This window comes from Equus caballus, chromosome 3 (assembly GCF_041296265.1).
Source record: "Equus caballus isolate H_3958 breed thoroughbred chromosome 3, TB-T2T, whole genome shotgun sequence".
In the NCBI taxonomy this organism is placed as follows: Eukaryota; Metazoa; Chordata; class Mammalia; order Perissodactyla; family Equidae; genus Equus; species Equus caballus.
This window is the reverse complement of record NC_091686.1, coordinates 45,634,510-45,646,877: the sequence shown is the minus strand read 5'-3', so window position 1 is coordinate 45,646,877 and position 12,368 is coordinate 45,634,510.

Below are 12,368 nucleotides of genomic sequence, written 5' to 3'. Positions count from 1 at the left end.
TGCAGGATAGTTCCAAACCAAGCCCAGACCTGAAGGTAACCAGCTGAATACATCCAAAGACAGTGGATTTTCAGATGAAATTTATTGTAGCCAATGTGCCTGCTCTCTAATTTTATGTAATTGGGTCTCTACCTCCCCAGAGGCATTTATCCACGTGCAATAGGAGGTGTTTGCTATTGCACAGACACCTCCTTGCTCAGTAAGCGTATAATTAAAGTCTATACAATTCTTCAAAACTACCTTGCCCAATGAGTTAAGCAAGCGTTGCTGAGCTGAAAATGCCTTGGCTGCAAAGTCGGCCAACTCTGCTAGTGTCAGGGTAAGATTCTTGATCATTTGTTGACTGGCAGTCACTTCAATACATGGAAAGAAAGTTTTCTACACAGAGGCAAACCCAGAATCATCATGCCTCCTGGAAGTTCTTATTTAAGGCGATTATAGAGGTCTAAGGTGATGGAGCAATGAGAGGCTTCACGTAGAGAGAATAGAACAGTGAATACAGCAAAGGCACACTCTCCTTATATTCTTCAGCTGTCAAAACGATGAGTCAGCCAAACATAATGGCCATTCCCCAAACTTTCACACAGGAAGTTGTAACCATAAGGCTCCCACATAAGTGATGGTATCTATGGACTCATTCATTGGCATAAAGGCATTAGCATAATTTAACCAAAGCTCAGGCGTTATGTTATTACATACTGAGAGGTTACCTAAATATAAGGGTCTGTCAAGAAGTTTACAAATGGCCTGATTTACATTGGTGGTCCCAGAAATTTTCTTATATGGCTATTCGAGAGGTCTCATTTTCCCATCCTAGGAGTGGGTTAAACTGAAACAAGAAACAAAGTGAAGTGGGCTTAGTACCCTAACTTCATAAAGTAGGCCTGTGGAACAATTGAACCATATAGTAGCACTTGGGATTCCAGTAAAAATACTCATGTGGGAACTAAGAGGTCATTTCTGTCCTAGATAGATTAAGATTTCTGATGACAAATCCAACAATGGGAGAGCTTTCTACCTTTCACCAGATATTTGGCAAATGCAGATAAGAGCGTTGTCTTTGCAAGAAAGAGAGAGAGAAAATCTGGTAAGAAGCAACATCAAGTAAACAGTGTACAGGCCTGGTCCAGTCATTTTGGGAAAGCTGTCTGCCTCAGATGTTAGCTGCTTCTCCTCCAATCCATTGTATGAATGTCTCCGGTGTTGGTACAGGACCAGATGTCAGGTGGAGCCTTCTTTATCTGTGAGGTGTGTACCCAAGGCATGAGTCCCCAAAATTTTGTTTCCACCCGGTATAGTCCCTCCGCAAGAGCTTTGAAGGGCAGTGAAAACTGGAAACGGTAGTTTGGAAAGTTGTAGCCAGACATTTAAGGAAATCAGAAGAATTTAGGATCCAGTCCAGCTTACAAGTGTATCACAAAACCTTAAAGACAATTAATAGGACTAGAACTTAATATCTATGAAGGGACAAACATAATTTCTCTCTCCAGAATTACTCCCATTTTTTCTTAAAGATAATGATAGTAAAACTAATTTGTTTGTATTAAACTTGGCCTGGTTATTTATATAAATGCAGCAAGAACAGAGATTGACCATAGAAATTCTTTTTAAGGTCGCTTTGTTAGAACCTTGTAGGCAAAGTACTAGGCCTGTTTTTTCAAGCAGTTTCTAAAAGCTGTCTGGTCATTTCTGAATCTATGTACGTCTTTCTTGACTATGACAATCTTTCAAGGCCTTGGTAATATAGCCATTATTTCCATTGTGTCCTGTTTAAGGAGAACAGGTTCTCACTGAATTTATGGAAATACATATATTGTCATGAAAAGAATACTTAAGAGATTCTGAGATCTGGAGAGATCCGGTAGAGAGAAAAAGATAAATTCTTCAGCCCTTGTTGTGGAGATACAATTTGCCAAACTTCTGTAAGTTATAGATAGCTTAAAAGAGAGGAGAAAAAGGGGTCCTTTACATCTGAAAGCAAAACATTAAAGCAATCTGTTTTCCATTCAAGTGTTAGAAATTCTGACCCAGTTCAGTGCTATGATCTCAAAATTAGCACAAATCTTTATTCTGGAGTACTTGTCAACATCTTTTCCCTGAATCTCTTTGAAGATGAAACATACTTGTAAAAGCATCAGAATAAAACAATAACTGTCTGTAACTGAAAAAAGACTTCTGAAAAAGGCAATTGTTAAGGATTCGATGAGAGTTCATTATAAATCAACTGACAAGGAAATTTGAGCATGTTTATGACATACATTTTTAGGTAGTAACTAGAATTACAGGTGATAACATTATATCTATTTCACCAAAGTAACAATAAAAGATTTCAAAGCCAAATACAAAACGTAACATAGTTGTAAACAAAATTTAACTCCTTTAACATTAAGAAGACTAAGTTTTCCTAATTAAGGACCTGATAAAAACAAAACTGAAAATCTTTTGAGAAAACACAAATCTCTGTCTTCTAGGCATATTATTTAAAAGGTAAAGAATCTTTCACAGTGTGTTATCAAAAGCAGGCCAGTAGTCCAAGCAAACCTTATTTTTGTAGCAGAAAAGAAAGCCAAATTTTAATTTTTGCATCAGCTTACGTTTGATATTAAAACTCATTCATTCCAATCTTACCTTGTCCTGCCCACACATAAAATTCCTTTCCCAAAATACCTTTCTATAAACCTCCCTCAACTTCATTTTTACACTCAGATTTTGTCCTAGTTTTTTCCCTTCCTATTCCAAAATAACCAGTGTCTCTTTAGGAGAAAATTGCTTTCTTTCCACTCAAAAAAATGCATTTCCATTCCTTATACCTTCATTTACTGAAACACACATCCTATTTTCCTTCCATATAGAGATGTTTCCCTTATTTCTAGAGCTTTAAACAATTGTAAATGGTCTGCTACTGGAAAATTTATGCATACATTTTATAATTCCTACAAGAATATTTCCCTTATAGAAAATTTTCCAATATAGCACAAAACAATTGCCAAAAAACCCAAATATCTTTATTTTCTTTGTAAAGGAAGCCAAAAGTGGATGACTATGTCCAGTAATTAATGTTTTAGTATCTTATCTTGTTTATAAAATGATCCAGATATTAAATGAAATTTCATCATTAAATTTAACTTAGAAAAACTCTAAAGTGTCAAGTTACCAAAAAGATTTTAGAAGCTATTTTTCAAGCACACATACTATAGAACATAATTATTCCACTCAAAAACTCTTATCCCATTTTCATCTGTCTAAATCATTTATTCTCGACAATTATGTTTAGCTTACTCATAAAATCTTCATGTGGCATTAAAGCAATTAGCCATCACTTTAAGTTATCATTATTTTTCTGACAAGTTTTATAACAGAGATAACATGAACTTAATAAATTCAAGTAGAATGAAAGTTGTATGTCTGCATTATATTCAGTGTTGATAACTCTGAGGACATGCCTGTTTTAATTACATTAACAACCTTAAAATAACTTCTATTTACATATGTTAATCCTACATCACATAAACTTGAAAATGATTTTGGGTTAGTTTCTATTATATTTCCGAGATTAGAGAATACTTAGTTTATAAGCACTTCATCTCAAGCCAATTAAATAGAGTGCTCTTACAAATTAATTTTGGTAGTACCAAGATAATCTGGTAATCTGGAAATTAAAAAAAAAATCACATATATATACATCATATATCCATAGACACATACACAGATATAAACAGAGATGTTATAACTTTTATGCTAAAAATTTTAACCATGTCTCAGGTACAAAACAAAAGAATAGTGAGATTCAAATTATGTTTCTGGAAGATGGACTAAATTAAGATTACTTGCTGAAATGGCTAAAGAGCTTTGTGGGGTTTTTTTGTTATTTACTGAAGATTTTTATTTGCACACTGTCAAATTCTAGAATCATTTCCTCATTTTTGGAGAAAGAAACAGCAGGTTATAATTTTTCTAGGAACTCTCAGCCTAGCAAATGAATAGAAGTGGAACTGCAAAAGAGAAGGAGGAAGATGGCATAAGGGGTGGAGCCTGAAGCAAATACATTGAGAAAGACAAACAAGGTGGCATCTGAGACAAAAATTGGGGCGAGGGGGGCTCAAGGAACACAAGACTTCCAAAGCAATGTTGTTCTCCTTCAGTTTCTTAGTTAATTGGGCTAATTCAGATATGGTGCCTTGTAGTGAGGAAATTTTAGAGTTTTGTGCACATTTGGAAGCCTCCAGATACCAATTAAAATACACATACCATTTATTTTGTTTAATTTTAGAGACTTGAATTTGGTTTTAAGAAAAATGAATTTGGGCAGATCAAAAGTTCCCCGTGATGGCCATTGTAATTGCAAACTAATCTTGATCTGTTTCACCCACCTCGTTAAAAATCCACAAATAGGGGCCATAATTCTTAAACATAAACCCGGCCAGGAGGGCTACCCTCAGGGCATTTAGATGCCTGGGATCCCATTTCTTAAATTCTTCTGAAAACCCAAGACAGTTGCTGGAGTCCTAGCCATGACTATGGAAGGAATCCAAAAACAAAGGAAAGCACCTGGATTCCAGCTAGCCCAATCCCCAAAAGGAGCCTTGCTACTACACACTTCAGAAAAGAACTGAGTACTACCCAGGGATGAAGCCTCAAACCCAAGGATAAAACCTTGAACCAGAAAGGATAAAGCCTCTCCCAATCCCAAATGACATCAGAGAGCTCAAAATGCAAAGCGAGTACAGCTCAGAATCCAAGAAGAGAGTCAAGGAACTGAAAGTAGGCAGCAACTCATGGAAGCAGACTGCAAGGGGCTTGGTATGGGTACTTTGCTTGATTCTGGGGGTCACTCTCCTGGGGGGGTCTCCTCCTTCGGATTCCACTTCTGACACCAAATATGTCAACTTAAAATGTAAATTGACCACTTGCTTTACCCACAAAATGAGTTTATTCAGGAACAAACAAAAGAATTGCCTTTCGAGTTAGGCAGTCTACTTGAACTATAAGCAAGTGCAGAGAAACAGAGGAACGTGCAAACCCCATCCTGTTTGGAGCAACTGACAGTGTACAACAGGCCATGAGAGCTCTCCTACAGGCATTCCCGACTCCAACTTAGTTGAGGTCTCTTCTATTAATTGCACAATCCGTAAGAGAAATGAAGTCTCAGGGCAAACTGCTGCCCCCATGAGTGGAGAGACCAAGAGGTGAGTATAGAGAATCACAACTTATTGGAGCAGCAACCACCATAGGAACCAGTGCTGTGTAGGAAAACCTGAACTGCAATTGATGAATCGCTGGAGGCTCAGTGTAGCCAACTCTGAAAGTTAAACTCCAAGGGGACCCGGTCATAACAGAGCCCCAGCACTTCTGTGAGTTTTAATTCCTGGATCTCAACCAGGCTCTCAGACTTATCTGCTTTATCTGTTCTTTCGTTTTGGAGCTCCGATACTCACATTTTGAGTGTCTTAATTTGGTACTCTCCTTTGCTCTCCTTCTGCCCTTTCTACGTTTTTCCATCTCTTTGTATTTTTGCTGCCTCCAGCTTCAAATTCCTTCTTAAAATGAAGGCACAGGTGGCATAGTCAGTATTTGCACAACCCGGCACAATCCTCCTAGGGTTGAGGGTACCTAAAAGGCCAGCGCTGGCACTTCATCTTTAGTTCCGGTGGTGGGAAGGGAGATGGGTTGCAATCAAAGCCTGTAGCAATGCCGTGCAATAGTGCACCAGGTCAGAGTGCCCTACGGGATCCCAGCAATGAAAAACTTGATTGCTAGGACCAAGGACTTCTGCTTTTGCCAGTCTCCCCCATTGATCACCTTGTGAATTTATGCATCTTATCTTCATGGAAATAGGGGCCCGATGTTTTGCTCACCATGCCTATTAGCTTCCTGAGAGATTATGAGTGATATTCACATGATGATTGGTATGTTCGTGGTCCACTTAAAAACTATGCTACACCTCGGATAATAACACATCTCGGTTTGCCAGAGGCAATGAGTGCTGTCCCGGAGTAATTATTAACAGCTCATGCTTCGCTTTCGAAAGTGTTCTAGTTCAGATGATTAATTATGTGATGAGCCTCCTTACACCTGCGTGTGAACTAGAACTGGGCCACTTGGACACCCTGGATGGAACCTAGATTTAGTTAGCTGCAGAAGGCTTCCTGGGAATAGAGACAACCTGAAAGTTTCAGGAAATAGAACTTCATGTTACTAGTTTAACCAACAGTTCTGGTGGTGGTGACCTATTTCAGCAATATTGTAACAATTGAAAGAGTTATACAGAATACCACTTAACTAACCTTTACTACTTTATGAATCATACAAGCTAGTCTAGGGTTAGGAAGAGCAAAGGCTAATGTAACTTAACAAATTTGATAGACTCATAAGAAAATTACTCTCAGAAGCTGAATTAGAATGAATCAAAGTCTATATTCAATAACTACATAGTATTTAAATACTCGATTTCATTAGGAAATGATCATTACAAAACCTCAATGAAGTGTTCGCTGAAAGGTTTGAAAATGGTGATTGTACTGAAGTCCATCAAGTTTGATCTGTATGCAGCTGGCAATAACCTGAAAATGGGCCATCGCATAAGAACGGTTAAAATTATTGTGATAAGAGTGAGTGAAAAGTACAATAGTGATACTACAGCTTTAATCAAATCGGTGTTTGAAGAGATTGATGGCCATTTATGTGGCCTTGGTTTCTTTTTTCTTGGATTTATAACCCAGAAGACATTCTCTGTGTTGCTAGCATGAACATCAACCAAACCAGACCTTGGTTATTTTCCAAAACTGCAAGCTAGGTGGAAATAAAAAAAGTCCTGATTTGCACAGCTGTCTGAAAGTTTGTCCAGGCAAGCTACTTAAAGTGCCTACCATGTCAATAAATGTTAAGAAATTTTCTTTTCAAGAACGCAAATCAGAAAAAGGGCAGGATGAATCTCATTCTTATGTGTTATGTTTCTTGTCCACCTGTCACTCAGAAATTGAGGAGTTGCAGTAACCTTGCTGGTATGTAGTTGCCTTGCAGTAGATCACTGTAGTCTCCTAAGGGAATTGATGTTCGCTTACTCTAATGTCAAAAGTAAAAATCTTCCTAGGATGCCTTGTCTGGGACCTGAGTTGCAAGGAAGGGAGCGAAAGATGCTGAAAAAATAACTTCAGGAATCAGTATTTCTCCTGAGTCTAAATTCAGGCCTTGGGCAAGTAGAAGGTAAAGGAAAAGCTGGAGTGTGGTATATACCTTTATCTATAAAGTGAATTCAAAAGCATTCCTCCCCACCACCCACTCAAAGCTCCAAGAACAGTAAATAGCAGAAAAGATTTGCAAGCGTCAGGAACTATTTCTGTGACACACAGTTCTTTCCTCTCCTACAGGGAAATCCCAAGGCATGCAACACTCAAGCTGTAGACCATTTCCAAGTCTGAGGAGCTCTGGGGCTTTTCAAGCAGTTTTTATCTATTTTAAAATTAACTTTATTGCTGTCAACCTTACACACATAAAATGCATCCATTTGAAGTGCACACATCAATGTCTTGACCAATGAATGTATCTCCAAGTCTACCACCACGAACCAGATCTGGAGGATTTCCATCTTCCCAAAAGTTGCTCGTGCCCCTTTGTGGTCAATCTACCTGCACACCCAGCCCCAGGCAACCGCTGATCTGCTTGCCTTAGTGAATGTTGCTTTGCCTGTTCTATCATTTCATGTAACAAAATCAAGCTAGTACAGACTATTGTGTGTTTACCCTCCCTCTTTAGCATGATGTTTTCGAGATGAAAAATGTTGTGTGTATCAGTATTTTGTTCCCTTTTATTGTTAGATGGCAGTCTGTTGTATGGATCTACCATAATTTGTTTAGCCATTCACCAGGAGACAGGATTTCAGTTGTTACAAAGTTGGCTAGTATGAAAACAGCCTTTGTAAACACCTGCAGACAAGTGTTTTTGTGGACACGTGTTTTCATTTCTTTTGGATAAATGTCTAGAAGTGGAATTGCTGGGTCACATTGTAGGTTGCTGTTGAACTTTATGAAACTCAGCCACACTGTTTTCCAAAGTATTGTACCATTTTCCACCCCCCACAAGCAGTGTATGTGAATTCCAGCTGTTCCACATCCTCACCAACACCTGATATTGAAAGTCTTTTAAATTTTAGCCATTCTAGTGGGTGTAATGTTCTTTCCATGTAGTTTAAATTTTCAATTACTTCAAGGCTTATGTTGAGCATTTTTTTCATGAGCTTATTGGCCATTTGTATATTTTCTTTTGTGAAGTGTTTAAATCTTTGACCTATTTTTATTGTTCTGTGTTCTTACTATTGAGTTATAAGAGTTCTTCATACTTTCTGGATACAAGTACTTGTTAGATATACGTGTGAGAATATTTTCTCCTATTCTGTGGTTTGCATTTTCATTTCTGTAACGATGTTATCAGAAGAGCATAAATTTATAATTTTGATAGTCTTATTTATCAATTTGCTCTTTTATGATTAGTACTTTTTATGTCTTGTCTAAGAAATCTTTGCATAACCCAATAAGCAGAGATTTTTCCTATGTACTCTTCTAGAAATTATATAGTTTCAACTTTCACATTTAGGTCTATGATCTAATTTAAGTCAATTTTTGGTGATGGTGGCATGTAGGTGTTGAGATTCATTTGTTTTCATATGACAGCACTGATTCCAGCACCATTTGTTGAAAAGCTCTCCTTTCCCCCATCATATTACTTTGGCATCTTTGTTTAAAAATACACACACGCACACACTCATATGTGTGGGTCTCTTATTTCTGAATTCTGGAATCCCTATCATGTTCTATTGCTATTTATGTATCTAGATTTCATTGTATGATTCTTGTTCATATTTTGTTCATTTCATCCCTAAATACTTCATGTAGTGAGTGATATTGTAAATAATAATCATTTTCCAATTTTACATTGCTACTATATTAAAATACAATTGATTTCTGTATGTTGACCTAGTATTCACTAACCTTGCTAAATTTGCTTCTTAATCCTAGAAGCTTTTTGATATATTCCATAGGATGTCCTATGTATACAATCATGCTATCTGGTAATAAAGGTGGTTTTAATCCTTCCTTTCTAATAACTAGGCCTTCCATTTGTTTTTATGGCCTTAATGTACTAGTTTGGACTTCCAGTACATTGTTGAATTGGTGAGAGTGGAATTCCTTGCCTTGGTCCCAAACATGGCCATACGGTCTTAACGTCAAGGATGCTGCTAGCTTTAGGTTTTCTTAGTTAGCAAAGAGATCTTTAACCATGCATGAATGTTGGATTTTGTCCAAGGTTTTCACCTATTGAGATGCTCATATGACTTTTCTCCTTTTGGAATTACACTTACTCTGTGCTGAATTACATTAGTATTTGAGTGTTAAACCAACTTTGCATCCTTGGGGTACATCTCACTTGATCGTAATCTATTATCAATTTTATAGATTGTTGACTTTGATCTACTAATGTTTTGTTAAGGATTTTTGTGCCTATGTTCAGAAACTCTGTAGTTTTCTTTTACAATATTTGTTCAGCTTAGATATCAAGGTAATGCTGACTCGATAAAATGAGTTGGGAAGTCTCCCTTCTTCTATTTTCCAATGTTACTTGAGTAAAATTGTTATTATTTCCTCCTGAAGCATTTTGGGGAATTTACCAGTGGAGCCACTCAGAAATGGAGTTACTTTGTGGGAAGATTTTTCACTGAGAATCTCAGTTAAAAAACAGACAGGAGGGAGGCACAGGATGAAGCAATGTGCCTGAGCCCTTGAATCAGAGTTGACTGGTTTCTTCCTACTCACAATCACATGATCAGACTAATTAGTTAACTAATGAAGTTTAATAGCAGGGTGTGTTTTGGCACCTCATCTAGAATAATATTCCCAGGAGTCTGAAAAAAAAGAGGTTCAGTAAAATCAACCATGAGGCCAGGTTATAAAACTCTTCTAAAAGCAATAGATAATTGAAAAGAATATGTGTGTAAGCTTATTGCATAGAGCATGAAAATAATGCTAGGAAGTAGAATTAATCAAAAGAATATAATGTTTTCTCTTTCTACCATAAAAGTCTGACACCTGCTTCCCCATGTTTATTTTATAATCTCAGAATTGCATAATTAGTTATTCTGATTTTAATGTCTACATTAGATGACATTCCATTAAGAATATTATGAATTCGGGGGGCAGGACCAAGATGGAGGAGTGAGAGATCTTCTTTGTCTCTCCCCCATTGAATCTACAACTAATTGGACTTTCACCAATTAACAAAGGATATCAGATAGCATCTCAAGATGCCTAAAAGTCTCATGCTACTACACATCAGGAGGCGGACGGACTTCCCCCCAGGAGGAGGTGGAAATAGGTGAAAACTCTCCGACCCCTGACCTCTGACCCCCAGACAGCCTAGTTCCTGCAGGAGGCTCTCTTCCACTGGACTCCCCCATAGCATCGCCACACACCAAGGGCAGGAGTGTGCACTCACCAGCAGAGCGACGGTGGAAACAGGTGACAACACTCCTACCCAAGCCCCCAGCGGTCTCACCTAAGACCAGGGGGAATTCCCCAGTGTCCCGCAACCACTGTCCTGCTCGCCATTAGCAGGGAGGCCCCACCCAGAAGACAGAACAAAGAGAAGCTTTTGGTGGGCCTGGCAGGGCACCAGACCGCAAGCTGCCACTGAGCTCACGGTCTCCGGTGCATGGCTCAGTGCAGGGGGTGCCCAGACTTCCCGTAGACGTGCTTGAGGACACTGTTGGAGCTCCAGCACCTAGCTCTATGGTGCGGGGGAAGGCTTTGGGGTCCCACACCTCCCCGGCAGGGAAAGCCTCTGCTCACCATTAGCAGGGAGGCCACGCCCAGAATCCAGGACAAAGGGAAGCTCCCGGTGGGCGGATCCCCCGGAGCAGCTCCAGACCGCAAGCTGCCGCTGGGCTAACTTTCTCTGGCACACGGCTTGGTGCAGGGGGCGCCTGGACTTCCCGTAGAGATGCTTGGGGACACGGCTGGAGCTCCAGCGCCTGGCTCTGCAGCACGGGGGAAGGCTTCAGGGTCCCGCATCTCCCTAGCAGGGAAAGCCTCTGCTCGCCATTAGCAGGGAGGCCACGCCCAGAATCCAGGACAAAGGGAAGCTCCCTAGAGCAGAATTCCCCACAAGGCAGCAGCTTACAAGCCACCGCCAGGCCCATGGACTCTGGCCGTGTCCCAGACAAGGCAAGGGGTTCTCAGAGATCTCGTGAGAGTTAAGTGGGGCAGAGTAGAGCTCTGGTGAAATGGCTACGTAGCCCATGGGGGAACTCCAGTTTCTTACAGCAGCCTCAGTGAAAGCCTCTGCACAGCACTAGTGGAGAGGTCCCGACTGGCAATCGCAAGGCAGGAAGGCCCTGGGGCAAAAGCAGCACAGCTAGGTGAGCTAACAACAGACTGCAGAAGATACCCATAGCTCTGCTGGGACCTATAGTGGACAAGTGTGATCTGGTGGGCTCTGTTAGGGACAAATCAGAGATTATAGGTGATCCTGCTCCTGGCTGAGGGGAAAGCCAACAACACCGCTGCAGACCACAAGGAGGGTGCACGTCTAGGTGGGCTGCAGCAATAGGCACCAGCAGCCTGAGGCCTTCTTGCGATTGCCCCCACAACTGATGAAGGACCCCACAGGACCACTGTGACTACAAGGAGGGGTCCAGGCCCAGTCAGTAACAGCTGACAGGGTTCCTGGTTGGGGCAGTCTAAACAGCTGCCCCCCCCCCCCCGACACCAGTCGCAACAAGTGGAAGCAGTTACTAAACTCTATCTCTATGCGGAGGCACAAATCCATGCCATCAAGCAGTATGAAAAAATATATTAAATCTCCAGAACAGAAGGAAAATGATAAGCACCCAGAAAACAATCCTGAAGACGATGAAATCTATAACCTAAATGACGATGATTTCAAAACTGCCATTATGAAAAAACTCAACAACTTAAAAGAGAATTCAGATAGAAAACTCAATGAGTTCAGGAGCTGTGTCACAAAAGAGTTTGACACTATAAAGAAGAACCAATTAGAAATATTGGAGATGAAGAACACAATGGAGGAGATTAAGAAAAATCTGGACTCTCTGAATAGTAGGGTTGATAATATGGAGGACAGAATTAGCAATTTGGAGGATATGAATATAGAAATGCTGCAGGCAGAGGAGGAGAGAGAATTAAGACTAAAAAGAAATGAAGAAACTCTCCGAGAATTATCCGACTCAATTAGGAGATGCAACATAAGGATTATAGGTATACCAGAGGAAGAAAAGAAGGAGAAGGGGGCAGAAGGCCTGTTCAAAGAAATAATAGCTGAGAACTTTCCAAACTTGGGAAGAGAGATGGAACTTCACG